This window comes from Cariama cristata, unplaced genomic scaffold (assembly GCF_000690535.1).
Source record: "Cariama cristata isolate BGI_N322 unplaced genomic scaffold, ASM69053v1 scaffold8161, whole genome shotgun sequence".
NCBI classification, from domain to species: Eukaryota; Metazoa; Chordata; class Aves; order Cariamiformes; family Cariamidae; genus Cariama; species Cariama cristata.
Window position 1 is genome coordinate 15,413 of NW_009599765.1, and position 294 is coordinate 15,706.

Below are 294 nucleotides of genomic sequence, written 5' to 3' on the forward strand. Positions count from 1 at the left end.
CCACTTCTGAGTGCCCCAAGCAAATAGCCAGGGACTCACTTATTACAGACTGCATGTGGCTCTGGGCTCCCCGAGCTGGAAGGCGATGGATCCTGCTGCTCCCCCAGTCAGGCTGAGCTCCCCCAATGCCCTGTGCTGGGAACGGAGAGCACGTCCCAGGCTCTGTCTCTGCCAAACGGGGATACCAGCAGCACTGGCACGCAGACCAAAATGCCTTTGATGTGTTTATCTCTGCAGACCAAAGCACAGATCTATCTTTAATAAGCTTACGATCTGCTGGAGCTGGAGAGTTTT